This window comes from Pinus tabuliformis, chromosome 3_1 (genome assembly GCF_031772625.1).
Source record: "Pinus tabuliformis cultivar Carrire ecotype Pingquan chromosome 3_1, CPIR1, whole genome shotgun sequence".
Taxonomy (NCBI): Eukaryota; Viridiplantae; Streptophyta; class Pinopsida; order Pinales; family Pinaceae; genus Pinus; species Pinus tabuliformis.
In genome coordinates this window covers 887,440,223-887,466,128 of record NC_142301.1, presented here as the reverse complement: position 1 = coordinate 887,466,128, position 25,906 = coordinate 887,440,223, and the positions used below count along the sequence as shown (strand labels likewise).

The window sequence follows — 25,906 nt, the reverse complement described above, 5'->3', positions numbered from 1 at the left end:
TGTAATTGCCCATTTACTGTCTTCGACTTCTACAGACAAAATAGAAAGCAAAGCAACGACATGCTCTTGTTGTTACTCAGTAGATAGGCCAAGGAATGAGATTAAAAATTGATTTCCTTCTCACCCCTTAGACGATAGTCAAAGATCTGAATTGACAGAACATAGGTTTCTTAATAAGTGCATGAGTTCTTCTTGTATCTCACAACTAGCCATAGTCACCAGCCCAACCAACATTTTTTTTTTTTTGCTTTAGCATGTAGACAACCTATAGATACCTCTAGAAAATTTCCTGGCTTAATGTATCATTCGCCTTCTTCTCATTATCGACCAAAAGATTTGAAGTTAGGCCTGAATTTTTTGGAGTTGGGAGTTGTAGACCGAGGTGGACGGGAACGCCTTGAAATTAGTGATAATACCCGAGAAACAATTCTAGACACAAGAAGAGATGCAGATAAAATTTTTTTGGAAGAACCAAAAATGGGACTCATGGGTACTGAAATATTTGTGTCCCCCCACGGTGTATTGCTATTCGGAATTGGAGATACTCGTCTGCTATAGAATTCCATCTTCCTATTTCTTCTAAAGGCGTATCTACTCAGAGTTTGTTTAGATGATTCCATGTTAGAGAACTTGGAAAACTGTAAAGGTGTTTTTGCATCAAACTTTTCTTGTTTCTCCTCAGAAACATGGGAATGTTGATTGACATTTCCTCTTTTGAACCCCAAAGTGTTGTATATTAAACCAGCTTCAATAGCCTTCAACTTGATATAACAATTATCACAAACATGAAATGGCTTGTGAGGATTTGGAGTTAAAGAATCCTCGAAGGACTTCTCGGCACTACATGCATGGCAAAAAACAAGCCCACAATTATAGCAATTGTGACGTTGTCTTGAAAAACCAAATGGAAGATGACAACCTGAACACATAGATTGGTCAGCACTTGATACCCACTTATTACCACAAATAGTTGATGTGAAACTAGAACCGCATGCTACACTTTTGACTTGTTTGCTTGTTAATGCTTCAACCAAAGTTGGAGAATTTCTATCTTCAATGTCACCATGACTTAATTGTCCATTTCCTCCCTTTCCCCATGTGTACACTTCTGAATTTGATGTCATAACTACAACATGGCCACAAGTTATATGCTCTACATATTCATTATGAAGCTTACCTTCCACACATATTGGAAGCTTCCCAACAGCTTGAGGATTTCCCAACTGACCATTAACAGGGCTACCCATTATATATACATGCCCCGAGGTTGTGAGAGCCACCGTAAGGCTATGCCCACATGCTACTTGTTGGAAATTAGGTTTAATAAGTGTAGCTACACAGGTTGGAATGAGTCTGGAATTTTTTTCTCCTTGCACAAGCAAGTGGTAATGACCACAATGGTGTTTGTGAATCGTTCTTCAGAGATTTTGAAGTCAGCATTGATGAACGCAATCTTTCTTGCTCCCCAGATGATATATCTAGGATACCAAACTCTGTATCAATAAATTGTATTGGATCATACATAGGAAGCATAGATATTAGGCAAAAGTCATATTTCAGATGTCTGCAATCCCAGACATAGTTCTTTCACGATCAAAATAGATAGTATGAGAACAGAGATGTATCACCCTACTCCATGAGATTCTTCACCTTTGGTATAAAACCCAGAGAATTCTTACATTGTTGACTCTAGATGGCTCTACTCACAAGAGGCATTGTGAACAAATATCCAATAATAGGTCAACTATGCAGTGTGCACTCCAGGAGATGCACAACCCGTGGATGGTAGGAATCTCACCACCCAAACTCTTGCCCTTGGTTGTTGGCATAGGTAACTATTGCCAACATTGTTGGTTAAGGGCTTTGTATTTGACAAAACACTACTCAACCTGTTGTACTGAAAGCATAAGTTGATGTTTTTTTGGGGGGGGAGTGGGGGCTGCACATGGTAAGTAGTTTTCAACCTGGGGGGACCGAAATGCTCCAAATGATGCCATGTGATCACAGGTGTTTTTTTCAAAACAAGGCTTCTGACCCCCCCCTGCTGTTAAAGATCGAATGATCTTGGGGGTCCAAAATGGAATGAAAACCGTTAATTTCGTAGTGACAAACTATACCATTAAAAACTGCTTGGACATTATCCTTGCCCTTCCTTATCTTGACGCTTGTTATATTTGTCTTTGACTTATATGCTACTTTGACTTTGAAGTTTAGCTCTCCATGAGAGTTTTATCCCATATGTACAAGGTGAGGAATATAAATGGTGTTTATATACACCATTGTATTCAATATTTGTAAAGGCGTGGTTGAATGAAATGCATGCCCTTGTGGGCTCCTCCCATGCTTTGATTTGTGTATGTCATTGACTAGTTTCTGACTTGCGTTGCTTTTGGTTGGTAGCAGACTTGACTTCGGTGTTTGATGGGCTTAAATTTGATGTCAAACTTAAAGATTGGGTGACAAGCCCAACTTTTTTTTTCAAATAATTTTTAATTTTAAATAAAAATAATTCTAATAAAAATATAATTTTATATTTTTAATAAAATTAAGTATTTAAAATATTCAAAATTAGTCGAGCAACCATGTTTCCATGAAATTTTATATATGCCCAAAGATTTAGCTAAAAGGTAGACTGGGTAAAATAAAAATAAAAATTGTAACTTTCCGGGTGTCAGAAAAAGTTACAACATCGGCTCCAACTAGGGACTACCTTCCCTTGTGGGACGTAGAGAACTAGTAGACCAGCTGATCCGGGTCCGAGTGTGACAAAGGACCCTTCCAAGACCTTTTACTTTCGTGATGTGTTAAATTGCATTTTTAAAAGAACATAAATGAATACATCTGCATGCTGTAAAGGAGAGAAATATGACATTCATCAACACATGAAAACATAAGCCATTAATAACGGAGTTCATCTAGGAGGGATTACGTCTCCGGGCCCAGTGTCAAGATGGTGTAGGCCGCTGCATTAAGTGTTGTCAATAGCGATGATGTACATAAGAGGTTACATCTCTATCATACAAGGAAAATTCCCTCACATAGGAGTGGTGCCAAGAGATGTTCTGCTATAGGAACCCTCAGTCAAAAAGGATTCCTATCAGTATGACATAAACTCATGCATGATGAGAATGAGCATCCCGCTGACATGGCATAAAAGGGATTTCAATGTAATCATACATGGAAACACATGAGTATCCCATCAACATAACGACCAAGGGAACTCAAACAAAACATGACGAATCATGACAACAAGTGCATCCCACAAATGATTTTGCATCACATCAAGCAGGAATTATGAGACAAGTAAGAAATAAGATCCCACATCAAACATCAAACTGGGATCTGTGCAGCACAATGCATAGCAAAAAGAAGTACATGAACACATTGCATATACCTCACATCCTGAGCCATCTGAAGGAAAGGATGTCAAACTGCTGAAGTTGGTCGTACCATGAATCTCGCGGCATGGAATGGCTGCTTGCACATGAATGCTGACACCTGCACTCCACTTTGAAAAGTGATCGAAAAATGAAATGAGCAAATGGAAAATCTAAGTACACCGTCAAATTTTTGGCATCGAATAGTGCAAAATCGACTGTCAAATTTCTGAATTATGAGAAAATGAAAATCTGGGGCTCAAGGAATCTTTTAGATTCCCCCTAGATTCCTTAAAGATTCCCTCTTCCAGGTCCTCTGCAAATCTGCTGCCAAGATCAGGAAACTGACTACGCCATCGGGTTCGTGTCGCTGAGAGGTGTAAGATCGACATAAAATTTGTCCAATTTGGACACTGCAAAAATTTCACCCTCCTGGAAATTTTGCTCAATCATGGTCCCCCCTGCAATAAATTAATTAAAAAAATTATCGCCTCGATTTTCGTGTGCACCCCTACTCCTCCATGCCTGGGTGCACTGACAAATGACGGGTTTATATAAGTTTTTGGTGGCGGATTAAACAAGAAATGCTGTTTAGGCGGATTGGTATGAGGAGGTGATTAGTAAGGAGGAGGTCGGGTGGTCAAACGCCGACCCCTCCATTTTAATACCCTTATTGTTTTATAAAACCAAAAATTTATTTCTCTGTTGGGGGGTCAGGTCCGCATTGGGCGGCCCACCCCATAACCTCCGTATCTTTTTGGATGGCGTTGTATTAAAATGGTGTGAGCGCATTTATGGTATTAGTGTATGGTTGTTTCATGGGGCCCCCGGTGGGGGCCGGCCCACGTGGGCCGAGCGGGTTCAATCCTCGCTGGCCTCCACATAAAAATGATTAACATATGCTTATGGAAAGCCGTGGGGTGGTGGGGGTGGTGGCCCGCCACCTCCTTTATCTATATATTTTTTAATTTTTAATAATAATAAGGCCATTTCGAAAATTCCAAAATTTGACCGAAGGAATCAAATTAAACATGCCACATATTCACCCGGAATCTGGCCAGAGTTGGCCAGATTCCGTCCACCGGAAAACTTCCAAATTGTGTCTCCATTAAGCCTGCCCAATCAGCAAAAGTCAACCAAAACTTTGACTGGCTCGTTCTCCCTCATACGAGCTCGGATTGACAAACCATTTGCACCGCTGTGATCAGGACGACGAGATCTACGCTCTGGTCTTGGTTCAAAAGCATTCTGTTCACTTTGATTTTCAAGCTTCCATAAGCCCTCTTTGTCCTATGTGTGTCTCTGGAGCCACCTGGATCACCAGCTACCTTAAGTGTTGAGCATGGAATCATACCATGAAACCATCAACAATTCATCTGTAATCATGTAAAAGTATAACCAATCTCCATGAATCAATCATGTCATTTGAATATCCTGCAACTGCACAGTAAAACTTGTACTTGTGAATTGCAAGCACGTTGAAATCTGAAATCTGAAAACTATACACTATTCCAAAATCTGTCAAACTGCAACTTATTGTTTATTTCAATATTCTTGTTTCAAGTCTCATTTATTTTAGGAAAGAAAATTCTAATTGTAGCAATCTCATCTACAATATGCTTCGTTGAGACTTAAATCAACCCATATACTGCACACCAAAATTGAATAATCTAACACTCACTGAATCTGAAAATAACTAATTCAACCCCACACAACCTTTACCTAACTGAACTAAACATTTGCACTGTTAGGTGTAATCTACTTTCCAATGTAACCAAGTGAGGAGTGGATTTACTAGTAGATCACTTTGCCAACAGCTGAAAACTCGAAACATATTTACAATATAAAACTCAAACTCCATAGGCAACATATACTTACATGTGAACTCAGAAAATTGCATCCTTTTTTGATGTTTGAAACTTCTGGTCATCATCAAAAAGTAGAAAGATATGTTGTTGAATGCAACTATCGCTATGAAGAAGAAAAACATACAGTTGCATGTTATTATCATAGCCAGATATGCACTTATCATTTTGAACCAGCTGAATCCAGAAACCAGTGGAATCGCCATATGACAAAGTGGAGTCGCCAGGTGAAAGCAATGCAACCAATATCAATTGTCTAGTCTTTGTTCACCATCAAAGAGTAGATCTAGTCTTTATCATTCTCTGGGGAAAGACATCTTCGTTACTTCGCTCCCTGACAATGACGCCAAATCTTGTACCTGTTTCTAGTAGGCAGCCCTTGGCTGCAAAAACTATGCTGAAAAACAAGCTCGATCAGTCTTTAGGTTCAAGCTGGCCCTTGAACCAGAGGGATCTCCCTCAAATGTTACGAGGCCTTGTTTAACGTTGTTCACTATCACTGGACAACAACCTATGAAGCACAATGGCTAGATTTATAATTTAATATGGGTGGTTTTCGGTGATTACCAATCTATGTTCATGAATAAATCCCTCTCTTGCAAAATCCTTGGTCAAAGTGTTAGCATCTAGTTTGACAGAACAACATGATTTTTAAAAGATTTGAAAGAAGAATATGAGGGAATTCATATAATTAAGCAGTCATAATGAATACTTAATCAACCAGGCAAATTTGGATGCGTGTAAAAGATTTCTATAGCCAAACAAGACACATTCAAGAGATGGCAGGAAGCAACAATTTAAAGATGTAGAGGAGCTATCTCAGATAGGTTGTCCAATAAACTAATCTCTTTAAATGATTATAACTTTGCAGGGGATTTTAGAGAGATTGATACTCAATCTATTCTTACCCATAATCTCCTATGTTACTTTGAACATGTGCAGAAATAAGGTATGAAAACACTAGAAAAACATACAGGAAACACAAGTTTTGTCATGAACTGGAGCCGGAAGGCTTCAATTAAGAATTTTGTAATCAAAGTTTTACAAAGATGAAAGGTTTTGGCATCAAAAGCCAACCCCTTTACATTACAAATGAAACAATATATAGAATAAATCTCTCCTAAACTGTTACAATAATTTTGGAATAAAATCATGAACAATAACTAAAAATAAAATAATATCTCTAATTTATCTGCTGGAAACTTTGAACTGTTTGCAAGTATTGTGCCTTGAAATCTGGAATTGGTTCACTAGTGCTAATATTCTACCTTTGTTTGTTGAACTGCTTAAGTCAAATTCCTCGATTTTGAATTTGGAATGTTCTACCACTTGTCTCCTTTCTAAAAAGATAAGTTCACCCTTTTCCTTAGTAACAAATAAACATTCATAACAGGTTCATATTTCACTTTAAAACATTTAATAAAGATGTCGGAGTATGGCCATTGATGATTAGAATTAAGGGACTGATATTTCAACCTATAGAAAAGGAGACTTGTTGCCCTGTACTAGAATGAAGTCAACCCAATACTGATAATAGAGCTTAGTCTTTAATTTGTAGCACTAACTTCGGCAAATGACTAAAGATACTGCAACCTTAAGAGTTAAATAGAGTCCACTATAATCACCCGAGTTAATCTGCTGACTCGAAACACCAATATCACATGTACTTTTGAGTTTGGTTTATTCCCCCATAGTAAAATCACCAACTGGTTAACAATGGGAGCATTTGCATCTCTAATATGATGCTTAAGCGCCTTAACAACAACTTCTTGTCCCTTTGGACCAGCATTTCTCAAGAGCCACAGGAGGGTTGGAACATCATCTGTAATTTGAACACAAGCATGAATTTCTTCACTATGAGAACATAAATTTCCTAGCAAAAGCGTAGCATTCTCTTTTGCTTTCCAGGATCCATATTCGAGCAGCTGGACAAGTGGAGGTATCCCACCTGCTGCTGTAATTGCCCATTTACTGTCATCGACTTTTACGGACAAAATAGAAAGAAAAACAATGACATGCTCCTGTTGTTGCTCATTAGATAGGCCAAGGAATGAAATTAAAATCTGAATTCTCTCCTCGCCCCTTAGATGACTGCCAGAGATCTGAATTGACATAACACAGGTTTCTTAATAAGTGCATGAGTTCTTCTTGTATCTCACAACTAGCCATAGTCACCAGGCCAACCAACATTTTTTTTTTTTTTAGCTTCAGCTTGTAGCAAACATATGGATACCTCTAGAAAATTGCCTAGCTTAACGTATCATTCACCTTCTTCTTATTATCAAACAAAAGTTTTGAAGTTAGTTCTGAAATATTTGGAGTTGGGAGTTGCAGATCGAGGTGGACGGGGACGCCTTGAAATTGGTGATGATGCCTGAGAAACAATTCTAGACACAAGAAGAGATGTAGAGAAAAATTTCTTGGAAGAACCAAAAATGGGACTCATGGGTATTGAAATATTTGTGTTCCCCCATGGTGTATTTCCATTCGGAACTGGAGATGCTCGACTTCTATGGAATTCCATCTTCCTATTTCTTCTAAATGCGTGTATCTACTCCGAGTTTGTTTAGATAATTCCATGTTAGAGAACCTAGAAAACGGTAAAGGTGTTTTGGCATCAAACTTTTCTTGTTTCTCCTCATAATCATGGGAATGTTGATTGGCATTTCCTCTTTTGATCCCCAAAGTATTGTATATTAAACCAAATTCAATAGCCTTCAACTTGATATAACAATTATCACAAACACGAAATGGCTTGTTAGGATTTGGAGCTAAAGAAGCCTCGAAGGACTTCTCAACACTGCACACATGGCAAAAAACAAGCCCAAAATTATAGCAATTGTGACATTTTCTTGTAAAACCAAATGGAAGCCGACAACTTGAACATGTAGATTGGTCAATACCTGATACCCACTTATTAAGACAAATAAATGCTATGAAATTAGAACCACATGCTATACTTTTGACTTGTTTTCCTTTTAATGCTTCAACCAAAGTTGAAGAATTTCTATATTCAATGTCACCATGATTTAACTGTCCATTTTCTCCCTTTCCCCATGTGTACACTTATGATTTTGATTTCAAAACTGCAACATGATAAGCACCACATGCTATATGCTCTACAAATTCATTACGAAGCTTACCTTTGACACATACTGGAACCTTCCCATCAGCTTGAGGATTTCCCAATTGACCATTAACAGGGCTACCCATTGTATATACATGCCCCGAGGTTGTGAGAGCCACCGTAAGGCTATGCCTACATGCTACTTGTTGGAAATTAGGTTCAATAAGTGCAGCTACACAGGTTGGTACGAGTCTGGAATTTTTGTCTCCTTGCTCAAGCAAGTGGTAATGACCACAATGGTGCTTGTGAACCGTTCTTTGGAGATTTTGAAGTCAGCATTGATGAACACAATAGTTCCTGCTCCCCAGATGATATATCTAGGATACGAAACTCTGTATCAATAAATTGTAATGGATCATACACAGGAAGCATAGATATTAGGAAAAAGTCAAATTTCAGTTGTCTACAGTCTCAGACAAAGTTCTTTCACGATCAAATTAGACAATATGAGAACCAGAGATGTATCACCCTGCTCCATGAGATTCTTCACCTTTGCTGTAAAACCCACAGAGTCAAATCTTCTTACATTGCTGACTCTAGATGGATCTTCTCAAAAGAGGCATCATGAACAAATCTCCGCTAATAGGTCAACCAGGCAATGCGCACTCTATGAGAAGCATAACTGGTGGGTGGTAGGAATATCACCACCCAAATTATTGTCCTTAGTTGTTGGGAGAGGCAATTGTTGGCAGTATTGTTGGTTAAGAGCTTCGTATTCGACAAAACTATACCCAACCTATTTCACTGAAACCATAATCTGATTTTGGGGGTGGGCTACACATGGTAAGTAGTTTTCGACCTGAGGGACCGAAATGATCCAAATGATGCCACGTGATCACAGGTGGTTTTTATCAAAACAAGACTTCGGAATCCCCTAGCTATTAAAGCTCAGATGACCTTGGGCATCCGAAATGGAATGAAAACCATTAATTTCGTAGTGACAAACTCTACCATTAAAAACTACCTGGACGTTATCCTTGCCCTTCCTTATCTTGACGCTTGTTATATTTGTCTTTGACTTATATGCTACTTTGAATTTGAAGTTTAGCTCTCCACGAGAGTTTTATCCCATATGTACAAGGCGAGGAATATAAATGGTGTTTATATACACCATTGTATTCAATATTAAGGCGTGGTTGAATGAAATGCATGCCCTTGTGGGCCCCTCTTGTGCTTTGATTTGTGTATGTCGCTGATTAGTTTCTGACTTGCCTTGCGTTTGGTTGGTAGTGGACTTGACTTCGGTGTTTGATGGGCTTAACTTTGATGTCAAACTTAAAGATTGGGTGACAAGCCCAACATTTTCTTTTTTCAAATAATTTTTAATTTTAAATAAAAATACAAAAATATAATTTTATGTTTTTAATAAAATTAAGTATTTAAAATATTCAAAATTAGCCAAGCAACAATGTTGCCATGAAATTTTATATATGCCCAAATATTTAGCTGAAAGGTAGATTGGCTAAAATTCAAAAAAAATTGTAACTTTCCGAGTGTCAGAAAAATTTACAACATCAGCTCCAACTGGGGATTTCCTCCCCCTGTTGGAAGCATAGAACTAGTAGACCAACTGCCTCAAGTGTTGGGCATGGAGTCATACCATGAAACCATCAACCATTCATCTACAATCATGTAAAATTATAACCAATCCCGATGAATCAATCTTGTCATTTGAATATACTACAACTGCACACTAAAACTTGTAACTGTGAATTGCAACCACATTGAAATCTGAAAACTGTACATTGTTCCAAAATCTGGCAAACTGCAACGTATTGCTTATTTCAATATCCTTGTTTCAGATCTCATTTATTTTAGGAAATAAAATTGTAATTATAGCAATCTAATCTACAATATGCTTTACTGAGACTTAAATCAACCCATATTCTGCACACCAAAACTGAATAATATAATACTCACTAAATTCTAAAATAATTAATTCAACCCCACACAACCTTTACCTAACTGAACGAAACATCTGCATTGTTAGTTGTAATTTCCTTTCCAATATAACCAAGTGAGGAGTGGATTTACTAGCAAATCACTTTGCCAACAGCTGAAAACTCGAAACATATTTACAATATAAAACTCAAACTCCACAGGCAATAGATACTTACATGTGAACTCAAAAAATTGCATCCTTTGTTGATGTTTGAGACTTTTGGTCATCATCAAAAAGTAGAAAGATATGTTTCTAAATGCAACTATCACTATAAAGAAGAAAAACATACAGTTGCATGCTATTATCAAAGCGAGATATGCACTTATCATTTTGAACCAGTTGAATTCGGAAACCAGTGGAATCACCATATGACAAAGTGGAGTCTCCAGGTGGAAGCAATGCAACCAATATCAATTGTCTAGTCTTTGTTCACTAGAAAAGAGTAGATCTAGTCTTTATCGTTCTACAAGGAAAGACGTCTTCGTTACTTCGCTCCCCGGAACCAGCGCCAAATGCTGTACCTATTTCTCGTAGGCAGCCCTTGGCTGAAAAATTATGCTGAAATACCAACTCGACCAGTCATTAGGTTCAAGCTGGCCCTTGAACCAAAGGGGGCTCCCTCAAATGTTACGAGGCCTTGTTTAACATTGTTCATTGTCACTAGAAAACAACCTATGAAGCACAATGGCTAGATTTATAATTTAATTTGGGCGGTTGCCGGTGATTACCAATCTTTGTTCATGAATAAATCCCTCTCTTACAGAATCATTGGTCAAAGTGTCAGCATCTAGTTTGATAGAATAACATGATTTTTGAAGGATCTGAAAGCAGAATATGAGATAATTCCTAATAATTAAGCAATCATACTGAATACTTAAACAACCAGGCAAATTTAGATACGTGTAGAAGATTTCTACATCCAAACAAGACACATTCAAGAGATGACAAGAGGAAACAATTTAAAGATGTACAGGAGCTATCTCAAACAGACTATCCAATAAACTAATCTCTTTAAATGATTATAACTTTGCGAGGGATTCCAGAGAGATTGATACTCAATCTATTCTTACCCAGAATCTCCTATGTTACTTTGAACATGTGCAGAAATAAGGTATGAAAACACTATAAAAACATACAAGAAACATAAGTTTTGTCATGAACTAGAGTCAGAAGGCTTCAATTAAGAATTATGTCATCAAATTTTTACAAAGCTTAAAGGTTTTTTTCATCAAAAGCTAACCCTTTTACATTACAAATGAAACAATATATAGAATAAATCTCTCCTAAATTGTTACAATAATTCTGGAATAAAATCATGAACAATAACTAAAAATAAAATAATATCTCTAATTTATCTGCTAGAAACTTTGAACTGTTTGCAAGTATTGTGCCTTGAAATCTGAATTAGTTCACTAGTGCTTAATATTCTACCTTTTTTTGTTGAACTGCTTGAGTCAAATTCCTTGGAATTGAATTTGGAATGTTCTACCACTTGTCTCCTTTCTCAAAAGATAAGTTCACCCCTTTCCTTAGTAACAAATAAACATTCATAACATGTTCATATTTCATTTAAAACATTTAATAAAAGATGTCGGAGTATGGCCATTGATGATTAGAATTAAGGGACTGATATTTCAACCTGTAGAAAAGGAGATTTGCTGCCCTCTACTAGAATGAACTCAACTTAGTAGTGATAATAGAGCTTAGTCTCTAATGTAAGATTCGAATAACTAAATATCATATCTTACATTTTCAGAGAGCTCTGCAACCCTAATGTTCAGGCAGCCATGAGTTAGGCAGCGCTAGAAAGAACCATAGACTGCAGCAAGAGACTGACCCAAAAACCAAGAACTAGAAGAAAATGACAGAGGAGGAGAGGAGGGGAGAGATACCCTCCTATTGAGATGTGGCAGCAGGGTAAGGCCAGAACACCAGTAACCAGGCAGGAGAAACAAGAAAACCAGGACCTATCCTTGGAGCACGATGGTAGGCAGGTAGCAGAGGCAAATGTTTACCATGTGCAATGGAGAAACCAAGATTCATAATCACGATGAACAAATTAGAGCGATACAGAAGCTATATGAAATACCACGCGCTCATATGCAAGTTCATTGGAGAATGGTCGACGGAAAATGATCTCACCAAGTGGATTCAGCAAAAATGGCAACCCCGAGGCCACATCGAGCTAACGCTGGGAGCAAGAGGCTTCTTCACGGTAATATTCTTGAACCTGCAAGATAAAGAAAAAGTTTTTGAGAATGGCCCTTACTTTCATTATAATGTTGGATTGTTCATGAGATACTGAGAAGAATGTTATAATCCAGACAAGGAAAAATTATTGGCAGCCCTGGTATGGGTTAGGTTATTTGGCCTTCCAATGGACTTCTGGGACCCGGAGATCCTAGAGGGCGTAGGAAACATGATAGGCAGTTTTGTCAAAATAGAAGAAACGACAAAAAAAGGAAGATACACATCATACGCCAACATTTGTGTTTACAGGAATACAGCTGACCCTATTCCAGACACAATAGATTTAGAGTATCATGAAGAGGTTTGGCAGCAAACCCTCGACTATGAACATATTCCATTCAGATGTAGAATATGTCATGAGTATGGACATCTGTTGAAGGAATGTCCACTCAATATAGAAGAAGAGGAGCGCAGAAACAAACATCAGAGGAAAAACCAAGAAGACAAGGAAGGGTTTCAAGAATTAAAAAGCAAAAGAAGACAAACAAGAGAGAATACCAGTGGAGAAAAGAAAGAACAACAAGGCCAACCTAGCAATACAAACAGCTTTGAAGTCCTACAAGAAGAAGAAGAAGATAACAACGAGACCCAAACAATGGACTATCAGGGGGAAAAAGGAAAGGAAAGCAGCACAAGCCAAGGCAAATCAAAACCCAAGAGGAAAGCACAAAGCAAACTGACAGAGAAGGAGGAAAAGGAAGAGAGGGAGAAGATGGATAATGCTATAATGGAAATTGATACAAGTAGAGGAGAAGAACTAAGTTCAGAAGAAGAGGTGTTGAGGAAACTACTAAATGAGTGGAGACCCCTAGACAAAAGATTCATTCCAGAAGAGCAAAAAATACTATACAGAGAAACATTTCAACAGTGCCAAGTGAAATAGGGACAAGGGAAAATGGAAATGGCAGAACAACTAGGCCTTCAACAGGACAACACTCAAGACCATCAGAGCAAAGCAAAAGGCGGAAAGAAAAGAGGTCAAAGAAACCTACAGGAGTCGATACAGATCATGGGAGAAATGTTAGTAAATACAGGGAGGGTAGTAATGCTATCGGCGGTATTCCACCAAACCAACCAAGCACCCCAATGATAATTACATCTTGGAATATAAGAGGCCTTAATAGTAAAGGCAAACATAGACACTTAGTGGAAAGGCTAAGAAAAGAAAAACCTCAACTAATGTTGATACAGGAAAAAAAAAACCGGGATGGAAAATGGAGGAAATCCTAAATAAAATAAAATCGAAATATGAATGCATGTCCATAGATGCGAAAGGCAGTGTGGGAGGTATAGCAATACTATGGAACCCTGCAGATATTACTATAGATTACTGGATAGGCATGAAAATAATACTCATAGGACGATTCCGGCTAATCAGAAACGAGAATGGTTTCTAGTCTCTGTTGTATACGACCCTCATACCCCAACGGAAAGAGGAAGCTTCCTCCTCCAACTACAACAGCTTGGAAAACTCCACGAGGAGAAAATGTGGATGATAGCAAAAGACTTTATCTTGACAACATTAATAGAGGAGAAGAAAGGAGGTCTGCAAAGAGAAGAGCCAGAGATGGAGAGGTTCAGGGACCTTCAAGCAGAACTAAAGTTGGTAGATATTCCAACCATAAATGGAAAATACACGTGGAACAATCGAAGAGGAGGAAGCAGGCAGATAGCATCCAAGTTAGACAGATTCTTAGCAACAAAACATTTCATTGGAAAATATATTTTCTATGAAGCAACAATCCTCTAGTGTTTAGGGTTGGACCATTGGCCCATTAAATTAGAAATAGCTATGAATCATCAGAACCAGAATAGACCCTTTAGGTTTGAGGCATTCTGGCTAAGAGAACCCACCTTTATCGATAAAATGGAGAATTGGTGGAAGGAAACTGAGATTTTGATGGAAGGAAAAAACTAAATGCACACCCTCCAACTCAGACTAAAAGACTTAAAAGGAAGGATAAAGAAATGGAACATAGAAGAATTTGGAAACATACAGAAGGAACAAGAAATGCTCTAGATAAAGATGAAACAAATACAACAACAAATCATAGAGAGGCAAATAGCTGGTAGAAGAGGAAGGATTGGTGCTAAATAATCTGGAAGAAAGGAGAAAACAAGAGGAAATCATTTGGAAACAAAAATCAAGAGTCCAATGGCTAAAAGAAGGAGAAAGAAACATGAAATTCTTCCATAAAGCAATGGTATAACATAGATAGAAAAACAGAATCTTCTCCCTAAAGGACCAAAAAGGCAACAGGCTAACTCAGAAGTTGAAATGGAGAATTTGCTGATACAACACTTTAAAGGGCTCCCGACAGAACCAAATATCAGAAGGGAGGACAAAATTTGCAAAATTAGTCAACATATCTCCAAACTAGTAACTAGAGATCAGAATTTGGCTCTCCTAAGAGTCATAACGAAAGCGGAGGTGGAGGAGGTAATAAAAAAGATGACAAAGAATAAAGCACCTGGGCCTGATGGATTCACTTCAGAATTATTTCAAGCTACATGGAACTTCATGAGCCAAGACATAGTGAATGTATTAGAAGAATCCAGATGCACCAAAAGAATGCATCCAGCCCTGAATGCCACATTTCTAGCCCTGATACTAAAGATGGAGCACTCGGAAGAACCACAAGGATTCCAACCTATAGCACTCTGCAATGTAATATGTAAAATCTTAGCTACGATAATGGTGAACCAACTAAGACCAATACTACCTGGGTTGATATCCCAGGAGCAGACAGGGTTTGTCAAAGGCAGACAAATAACAGACAGCATAGTGGTGGCACAAAAAGCAATACATTCATTAAAAAATTCAAAAACCAATGGGATGCTGATAAAATTAGACTTAGCCAAAGCTTATGATAGGCTAAATTGGGGATACCTCCAAAAAATCCTAAAGGCATTCAACTTCGATGAAAGATGGATAAGTTTGGTAATGTCAATGATAGCCATGCCAGTTCTGTCAATACTGCTAAACAGATCACCTATAGAAGCTTTCAATGTGACCAGAGAGCTCAGGCAAGGTGACCTGTTATCCCCGTTCCTATTTATCCTCGCAGCCGAAGGACTAGGAAGACTCATAAGAGCTAAAGTATACAACGAACAATATAAGGGCCTAAGACTCTGGGGAAATGATCTCCCTCTAACCCACTAGCAAGTTGTTGATGATGTCACGCTATATGGACAGGCAACGCTCAAAGAAGCAAAAAAAATAATGGAAATTCTCACAGACTTCACAAGTGCCTCTGAGACAGAGATAAGTAAAGAGAAATCAGATATATATTTCTTCAATACCCTTGCACACTCCCAAGCCTTCCTGGCAAGAACCATGGGATTTAGAATTGGAATTTCCCTACAAAGTAATTAGGTATCCACTTAAATGACCAACAAAACAGAGTGGCTAACTGGAGTACCTTGATGGGAAAGATTCAACGGAGAATGCAAAACTGGACATTCAGGGCGCTGAATATCCCGAGCTGCATCATTCTACTAAAATTAGTGCTTCAATCTATCCCGATATACCAACTTACAAGTCAAGCCACCCCTAAAACAATCTGCCAGAAAATGGTAGACATGCTCAAAAAATTCCTATGGCAAGGGCCTAGCATGACAAAGAAATGGGTGCTCTTGTCTTGGAGCTGGCTGAGCAAATCCCTAAAATAGGGAGGACTTGGACTTCAAGATCCCTACATCCTGAATCAGGTAATGGGGGAAAAGTTGTGGTGGATATCGACACATGGAGGGGAAGACCTTTGGAAAAAACTATGGGAGAGAAAATATGATATGCCTAGGTCCCTAGAAGGAAAGTTGAGAAGTCAAAATGAGAAGAAAGGCTCTGCAATATGGAATCTGGCCAGTGCCAACAGGGATCTGATCAGAGAGCACAGCTTCTGGGAAGTCAGAGGAGGGGATAAAGCCAACTTCTGGGAAGAAGCATGGCAACAGAGAGGAAAACTCAACAACCAGCCATAACTCAAAGAGATCCACCAATTCACCAGCTTACATGAGGGCGACACAGTACTAAATTACTGGTGCCCGGAACCAAAAGGATATTGGAGAAAGTGGAAACAACAGGAAAACTGGCCAGAAGCGCCAGCAACACCCCAATGGGAACTCTATGAAAAGGAAATGGCAACAAGGAAAATAGCGATAAAAGAAGGGTTAGACACTCTAAGATGGGGCCATAGAATCAAAGGCATGTTTACAATAGGAGAAGGCTACCAAATAAAATCAGGACACAACAGACATTTAGAAACAAAAAAATGGGAAAGCATATGGAAAACAAAAACATGGCCAAGGTAGCCTTCTTTACCTGGATCCTGAGCCATGGGAGAGCACTAACATGGGACCAACTGAGAAAAAAAGGAATGCAAGGCCCATCGAGATGTGCCCTCTGCATAGAATGGGAAGAGACTATAGAGCACCTAACCAACGTCTGTAAAGTTAGCGTAAACCTGTGGAATCAACATCAGAAAATATTTGAAATTAGCGACAGAAATATAAATAGCATGCAAACAACGATAGAGAACTAGAGGAAAAAAACTTACCAGAACACGATCCTGAACAAGGCATGGAGACTCTCACTAGGCTTTGTTCTGTGGAATATATGGAAAGAATGAAACATACTGATATTCAAAGAGGAAGGTAGAGCAAGAACAGAAATATGGAGCCAAATTATCCAAAATATCAGAGAGACCAATCTAACCGAGAGCTGGTTTGAGGAGGATTGGAAAACTAACCCAACAGAAACAAAGATAATGACATGCCTGAACCTAAATCCAAACATGATGCACTAGCCAACAAGGAAACACCAAAGCAATGAGGCGGAGGAGGTCAACCACTTCAGAAGGCCCCAGAAGGGGTTCATCAAGTTAAACATCGACGGGGCTGCGAAAGGGAACCCTGATGAGGCAGGGACTGGCAGAGTATTCAGAGACGATAAGGGGAGGACCCTCAAAATCTATGTGATGGATTACAGTAACGGTACAAACAATGAAGCAGAGTTGCATGCACTGAAAAAAGCGCTGGAAATTGCCATAAGAGAGAAATACCAAAAACTACAGGTGGAAGGACTCTCGAAAATGCTAATTGATATAGTCAAACAGCTACAGCAAGGAACCCAATCGGAGAAGATCAGCCATAGCTGGAGAACCGCTTGGCTGGTGTAGGAGATTGGCAAACTCACTAGACAGATAGACTACATCCTTCCAACCCATGTGAGAAGGAAAGGCAACGCACTAGCAAACAACTTGACAAACTGGGGGAGTAGTCGTGGAGGAAGAACCTTGGACGCAAATGAGGAAGAGCTATCCCATATGGAGGAGATGGAAAACTTAGTAAAAATCCTATAACATGACAAAGGAGGAGAGGGGAACCCCCGATTGGGAGACAACACAGGAAATCTAGAGGGACGGGGGAAATGTGACCGAGAAGGGAGAGGAAGAGGACAAGTGGGGGAATAGATAGATGAGGGAAATGAAGTGAGTAGGCAGGTAAGATGGCAAGTGGCGGAGCAGGGCAGAGAAGGTATAACTCCCGAGAGAATGAGGGCGGTGACGGATAAGCATGACAACAAAGAGGGCAGGGCAGTGAGCAGGGGGTGGGCAGAAGGATGTCAGCAAGTGGCAGGACAAGGACAACACGTACACGACAAGAGTAGCCGAGAGAAAGTGAGGATTAATGAGAGGAGATGGCAGCCAGGACAGGGGGCAGCATTCTGAAATGACAGCGTAGGGATCAACCTAGGTAATAATGCTAGACATGTGGCAGTAAAGGTAAGGGACAGGAGGAAGAGGGGCATAAAACTTAAAGGAAAATAAGGCATAGTTAAATACATGTAGACGTCGGAGATGAGAGATGAGAGAGGATAGGTGGCTGAAGAGCGAAGATCCAGCCTGCGGACGAAAGCGGCATCAGACCTACAAGTTGGTATGTAGTTCCTCTGCTCCCCAACCTCGTTAGGCTCAGGATTAATTTCAGTAGGAATATAGGAAATCTGATATGGAACAAGAATGAGTCTATCAAGGAGGAAACCAAACCCTCCTATGACACTAGTGTAGACAAAATAGAAGTGCTTGTGAAAACTCGTTGTAGGGAGATAAGGTGGGAGGGTCTCGAACCCAGGAAGGGAGAGGACTACACCATGGTAAAAGCCCGAAGTAAACCTAGACAGAGCGTGACTGTAGCCACCCCTGTAGGAAACTATGGGATGGATACAAAAAGGTAACAAGGAAGCACCTCGGGGAACAAAAAAATCAAGGAAAATTGAGAACCAGGGAAACAAGAAACCTCTAGGGGAGGTAGTTAGCGCTAGCAACCTGAGGGAAGGCGTAGACAAACCAGGGAGACCCTGGGAAGGGAGGAACAGGAAACCAGCCTTATCTAGGGAAGAACCCATTAGGATGGCCAAAACAGACAGGCCGTGTGTCGACTGTTGTCGTGGAGAGAAAACAGTAAGAGGTCCAAGAAAGGAACGAACCCATAACAAGGAGAGGACTGGCGGAATTTCGACAAAAATCCTGAAGGAAATAAACCCTAGAAACAGAAGGGATAACAGAAAGGATATGGGTAAATGGGAAATAGTTTTGTTTTATTATTATAATTCTGATAAATGCAATGGCTTTGTGATAGGTCTCACCTCACACTGTGGACAACACAACGAGGAGAATAGAGAACAATGAGAAGAAGACAGTTACAAGCAGGCAGGGAGTAACATGACACCCAGGAGAGGCAAGAGAGATAACAAGAAGGAATAAGGAACAAGCGGGTCGAACAGGAAAAGAGGGAGGAAGCCGGGTAGTGAACACATGAAAACTCTTATTGAAGCATATATGGCAGGGAACCCGTCGGACATCAGAGCCCAAATTGCAGGTTGCGAGAGAGAACTGAATGATAGCATCAAGAAATAGGACATCCCCATGGAGGAGTGGGAAAGCATGGTTCCTGATCCAGGGAATTATCGAGGCCGTCACTCCCTCTTCAGGCAAACCATACAATAGTATTGGGTAATGAAGAATGTGGTGGCACGGGCCATGACTCTGAATCGAGAACAAGCAGCAGGTGACGAAACAGAGGCATAGGAGAAAAACAAGGGAGAGGATCCAGTCAGGGTTGAACTACTCAGGGAAATAGCAACAGTTCAGATACAAAACTACAAAAATAACTTGGCCTTGGGTAGAATTGAGCAGACACTAAAAGATATGAAGTGGAGAATTGAGCAGACATTACAAGATTTGAAGAGGAGTGAGATGCCTAGCTCCAGTGCCAAAGTGCCTGCCCCAGTAACATCCTCGGATGAGGAGTGATGCAGCGGTCCAGTTCGAATCTGATAAAATTTTGATGAAATGCATTCACTTGTTTAATTTGTTTTATCTGAGCAGTAGTATAGACCGTCAAAACAATGTCGCTAGATGGATAGCAAAAAACCTTTTTAAATTTTGGACATGTTTCAATGTAGACAGGTGGTTACCTGGTTTCCTTTGGGTAGGTAAGCCACATGGAACAAATGGAAGTTTATGATTTTAGAAAATTTATATAAATAGAGAAAGCACTGCCAAGTTTACAAAAAAAAAAAATAGAGCTTAGTCTCTAATTTGTAGCACTAACTTCAACAAATGATTGAAGATATTGCCACGTTAAGAGTTAAATAGCATCCACCATAATCGCTTGGGTTAATTGTCTGACTGGAAACACCATTATCACATGTACTTTTGAGTTTGGTTTATTCCCCCACAGTAAAACCACCAACTGGTTAATAATGGCAGCATCTGCATCTCTAATAAGATGCTTAAGCGCGTTAGCAACAACTTCTTATCCCTTTGGACCAACATTTCTCAAGAGCCACAGGAGGGCTGGAACAACATCTGTAATTTGAACACAAGCAAAAATTTCTTCACTATGAGAATATAAATTTCCTAGAAAAAGTGCAGCATCCTCTTTTGTTTTCCAAGACCCAGATTCAAGTAGCTGGACAAGTGGAGGTATCCCACATGCTGTTGTAATTGCCCATTTACTGTCATCAACTTCTATGAACAAAATAGAAAGTTAAGAAATGACATGCTCCTGTTTTTGCTCAATAGATAGGCCAAGGAATGAAATTAAAATCTGAATTCCCTCTCGCCCCTTAGATCACTGCTAGAGATCTGAATTGATAGAACACAAGTTTCTTAATAAGTGCATGAGTTCTTCTTGTATCTCACAACTAGACATAATCACCAACCTAACCAACATTTTTTTTTGCTTCAGCATGTAGCAAACCTATGGATACCTCTAGAAAATTTCCTGACTTAACGTATCATTTGCCTTCTTATTATTGACCAAAATTTTTGAAGTTAGACCTAAAATTTTTGGAGTTGGGAGTTCTAGACCGAGGTGGACGAGGACACCTTGAAATTGGTGATGATGCCCGAGAAACAATTCTAGACACAAGAAGAGATGTAGAGAAAAATTTATTGGAAGAACAAAAAATGGGACTCATGGGTACTAAAATATTTGTGTTCCCCCACAGTGTATTGCCATTCGAAACTGGAGATACTCGTCTGCTATGGAATTCCATCTTCCTATTTCTTCTAAAGGCTTATCTACTCAGAGTTTGTTTAGATGATTCCATGATGGAGAACCTGGAAAATGATAAAGGTGTTTTGGCATCAAACTTTTCCTGTTTCTCCTTAGAATTATGGGAATGTTGACTGACATTTCCTCTTATGATCCCCAAAGTAATGCATATTAAACCAGCTTCAATAGCCTTCAACCTTATATAACAATTATCACAAACATGAAATGGCTTGTTAGGATTTGGAGCTAAAGAAACCTCGAAGGACTTCTCGGCACTGCACGCATGAAAAAAACAAGCCCACAATTATAGAAATTGTGACGTTTTCTTGTAAACCAAATGGAAGTCGACAACCTGAACACATTGATTGGTTAGAACCTGATACTCACTTATTAAAACAAATAGTTGTTGTGAAACTAGAACCGCATGCTACACTTTTGACTTGTTTGTCTTTTAATGCTTCAAACAAATTTGGAGAATTTCTATCTTCAATGTCACCATGACCTAACCATCCATTTCCTCCCTTTCCCCATGTGTACACTTCTGATTTTGATGTCAAAACTGCAACATGATAAGCATCGTAGGCTATATGCTATATAAATTCATTACGAAGCTTACCTTCGACACATATTGGAAGCTTCCCATCAGCTTGAGGATTTCCCAACTGACCATTAACAAGGTTACCCATTGTATATACATGCCCTGAGGTTGTGAGAGCCACCGTAAGGCTATGCCTACATGCTACTTATCAGAAATTAGGTTCAATAAGTGCAACTAGATAGGTTGAAACGAGTATGGAATTTTTGTCTCCTTTCCCAAGCAAGTGATAATGACCACAGTGGTGTTTATGAACCGTTCTTCGGATATTTTGAAGTCAGCATTGATGAACACAATCTTTCTTTCTCCCTAGATGATATATCTAGGATACCGAACTCTGTGTCAATAAATTGTAATGGATCATACACAGGAAGCATAGATATTAGGCAAAAGTCAGATTTCAACTGTCTGCAGTCCCAGACAAAGTTCTTTCACGATCAAATTAGATAGTATGAGAACCAGAGATGTATCACCCTACTCCATGAGATTCTTCACCTTTGGTATAAAACCCACAGAGTCAAATCTTCTTACATTGTTGACACTAGATAACTCTACTCAAAAGAGGCATCGTGAACAAATCTCCAATAATAGGTCAACTAGGCAGAGTGCACTCCAGGAGATGCACGACTAATGGATGGCAGCAATCTCACCACCCAAATTCTTGCCCTTGGTTTTTGGGAGAGGTAACTGCTGGCAACATTGTTGGTTAAGGGCTTTGTATTTGACAAAACACTGCCCAACCTGTTGTACTGAAACCATAAGCTGATTTTGGGGGTGGGCGGGGGGGGGGGTGTTGCACATGGTAAGTGGTTTTCGACTTGGATGGACTGAAATGCTCAAAATGATGCCACGTGATCATAGGTGGTTTTTGTCAAAACAAAACTTTGGACCCCCCCGGCGAGCTGTTAAAGCTCAGATGATCTCGGGGGTTCGAAATGGAATGAAAACCATTAATTTCGTATTGACAATCTTTGCCATTAAAAACTGCCGAGACGTTATCCTTTCCCTTCCTTATCTTGATGCTTGTTATATTTGTCCTTGACTTATATGCTACTTTGACTTTGAAGTTTAGCTCTCCACGAGAGTTTTACCCCATATGTACAAGGTGAGGGATATAAATGGTGTTTATATACACCATTGTATTCAATATTTGTAAAGGCATGGTTGAATGAAATGCATGCCCTTGCGGGCTCCTCCCGTGCTTTGATTTGTGTATGTCGCTGACTAGTTTCTGACTTGGCTTGCATTTGGTTGGTAGTGGACTTGATTTCAGCGTTTGATGGGATTAACTTTGATGTCAAACTTAAAGATTGGGTGACAAGCCCAACATTTCTTTTTTCAAATAATTTTTAATTTTAAATAAAAATAATTCTAATAAAAATATAAAAATATATATTTTATATTTTTAATAAAATTAAGTATTTAAAATATTAAAAATTATTAATATATTTAAATATAATATATATATATATTTAATATATATAATATATATAATATATATTAAATATATATTAAATATATTAAATATATTTAATATATATTTAATATATGACTAAGGTCATTGAGCAGGCAGAGCTCTTGAAGATGAACCCTACAGCCGCCGCCGCCTCAGCGCCCTCGGCCTCCGTTTGGCATCGGCTCTCTGCCGTTGAAGGGGAAGATCCAATCCAGATCAGAAGGCCGGAGCATTCCTCATCACTTGAGAAGCAAGCATTGAGCAGAGATCTGGAGCCGGAGCCGAACCCTAACTGCCAAGCTGTCGCCGCCGTCGCCTCCTTGTCCTCGGCCACCGCTTGGCCTCTGCGCGGACTTGCTGCTGAAAGGGAGGCTCGATTCAGGATCTATCGGAGACGAGAACCCGAGCTGAAGCTCCAAGCAGAGGTTGAGCCGAAGGAAGAGGCGAACTTCCATGCGCTGAGCACAGGCGCGCAAAGCCATGGCAGCTCTGGCTCATCCACTGATCAGGGGCCTCTCTACAGTTCGGACGCCTTTCCCTTTGCAGCGGATCCGAGTTGGAGCAAAAGATACCTTAGGCAGAAGATTTCTTCTCTCCTGCTGCCCCCTATGCGTCAAGAGATGGGAGACTCAAAAGATTCTGGCCTCGTGCTGCTCCAGAAATCTTTTGAAAATTCCTTTGCCCCCTTTCAGGTTCAAATCGCACAGATCTTTGGCAAGACCATTCTGCAATGGGTAAACCCTACAGATCTGGTGCAGAACCTCAAAGCAAAGCTGGAGCACAGACTTGGGATCCCCTCAGCCCTACAGAGACTTATTTTCCAAGGTAAACAGCTCGATGATCCTCTTCCTCTCTCTTTTTACAGCATAACAAACAACAGCTCTTTAGTGTTTTCCTTTCGCTTGAGAGGTGGAGCTGCTGGTCAATCCTCTTCTGCTCCTCCATACTCCTACAAAGCTGCAGTCCACTATGAGATACCCGCATCCCCTGAACCTCCCAAACCCAAGCCTTTTTTGGTTGACAAATTGGAGGAGGTTCCCTCTGTTGAGATCTCCTACTCTGACCTTGCAGATGACACCCAAAAATTTGCTGAAAGGGCCATCATCTGCAGATTCAATGGGCTCTGGCCACGCTCAAAGGATCTTTATGACTGGATCAATGACAACTAGACTCACCGTTGCAAGGTTTATTTCTGTGCAAAGGGATATTTCATAGTGCTGTTCGATAATCCCGAGCACTACGAAAAGGCCTTAGAAGAAGGCCCTTGGTTCATGGGTTCAGCAGGCCTCTTCTTAACTCCATGGTTCCCAGACTTTGACCCAGCTTCTGCAGTCATCACTAAAGCCCCTGTCTGGATCAGACTTCCAAATCTCCCAATACACCTGTGGCGCACGGAAGTATACAGGCAAATTGGCAACACCTTGGGCTACTTTTTAATGGGAAATTACGAGAGGGAACAGCAAGGTCTCTATACATATGCTAGAATATGTGTGGAGCTTGATCTAAGCAAGGGACTGCCAGAGCAAATCAATCTCAAGATCAATGACACTGTTTGGACCCAGTTTCTAGATTACGAAAACACTGCCTTCCGATGCTGCCATTGTCACCTAACAGGGCACCTGCAGAACTCCTGCCCATCGCTGACAGCAAGAACGAAAAAGGGCATCTTCGCAAAAACCAAACCCAAGCGTTGGGCTCCCTGTCCTCCGCCGCCAGAATGGAGCTCTAGCTCCCCAAGTTCGGAGGATGAGGAAAGCGATTCAGAACCGGACCAGGCGCCTCAGCCGATGGATCCGCCCACGGATACTAAGGGGCACACCCATGTCACAGCAATCTCCCAGAAACGCGCCCATGAGACTTCCTCTTCTGAATCAGAAAAGGAGTTCCCGAAGATAGAGAATTCCAGTCTTCAAGTTGTTTTAGCTCATTCTCCCCATGATGGCTGGACAAAAGTCAACAAAAAGAAAGGGAAAAAACACTGTGTTGTAGTTTCTGCCCCTGTGGGGTAAAAGTCAGTTAGTCAGTCTTTGCTCTCAAGTTATTTGATGTAGCTCTGAGATTGAATCTTTCCTCCGGGACCGAGGTTGATGGATGCATCATTTCCGGTCTGTCGGTCTCTTGCTTCTCTTGATTGTACTATATTTTACTTAATAGAATTAGTCTTTATCGAGAAAAAAAAAATATATTTAATATATATAATATATATTTATTTATATATATATTTATATATATATATATATATATATATATATGTATAACTCAGGGCCTTAATCTAACTAATTCCCATACAAGTCACGGTTTTTATTAAACTAATAACATAATCAACATCTATAATTATTTCTTTCTTATATAACCTAACTAACTCCCTCTAAATTATAATTTTGACTTTTTGACTACAATCCCTAAGTCAAAATTAGTCGTTGATCAAGATAGCCGTTGGAGGCTCTGCTCAGACTATTTAGCATGCAAAGCTGGATCTGTTTCTTCAACTTGTCCTGACGATGAGCCACACTGGTTGGTTCGAAACACGTCGACAAATGTCTCTCTTTATGTGATTTACGCCGAAGTTCTTCTTATAAATATTATGGATCACAAAAGCCTCAATTCAACAAGATATGGATTATCAGCAACCCCTATCCTGCCTCAGTGGTATTCGAATTTGCTCCTGGTGAGCGCCTTCGTCAAGATATCAACATCCTGATCCTCCGTTGGAATGTATGAAAGTAACATGA

At 39.8% G+C, this 25,906-nt stretch overlaps 3 pseudogenes; all 3 read right to left on the bottom strand.

The window, feature by feature from the left end:
• Positions 1–277: 277 nt before the first annotated feature.
• Positions 278–7,356, bottom strand: LOC149190460 (PH, RCC1 and FYVE domains-containing protein 1-like; annotated as a pseudogene).
• A 133-nt stretch (positions 7,357–7,489) lies between these two features.
• On the bottom strand, positions 7,490–8,847 carry LOC149190459 (PH, RCC1 and FYVE domains-containing protein 1 pseudogene; annotated as a pseudogene).
• Positions 8,848–20,838: 11,991 nt separating this feature from the next.
• On the bottom strand, positions 20,839–23,656 carry LOC149190458 (PH, RCC1 and FYVE domains-containing protein 1-like; annotated as a pseudogene).
• Between the last annotated feature and the right edge of the window lie 2,250 nt (positions 23,657–25,906).